We start from the raw sequence: 328 nt of genomic DNA, 5'->3' as shown, positions 1-328 counted from the left end.
CGGGTGCTCCCCATCCCAGCAGGCACAAATCCTGCGGCCAAGCCTCGGTACGGGAACGAAAACTCCCCCAGGCCCCATCTGTCTAGACACTCGCTTTTATTTGCCTCGGGATTTCCTCCTTTACACAAATAAACTCCAAAGTCTAACTGTTTAGGCCTAAAACTGACTCGTAAAGGAAACAGCAGAACTCGTAAAAACACACACACGACCAATCAGAAAAATAATAAAAAAAATCACCTAAAGGCGCTTTCTCTTTGACCAGTGGAGCCTGGTGGGCATCCACGCATGTCCCCACACCACCAGCACCCCGGTGCCACTGGGAGAGGGC

Source organism: Cariama cristata, unplaced genomic scaffold, assembly GCF_000690535.1.
Source record: "Cariama cristata isolate BGI_N322 unplaced genomic scaffold, ASM69053v1 scaffold23963, whole genome shotgun sequence".
In the NCBI taxonomy this organism is placed as follows: domain Eukaryota; kingdom Metazoa; phylum Chordata; class Aves; order Cariamiformes; family Cariamidae; genus Cariama; species Cariama cristata.
This window is presented reverse-complemented; position numbering follows the sequence as displayed.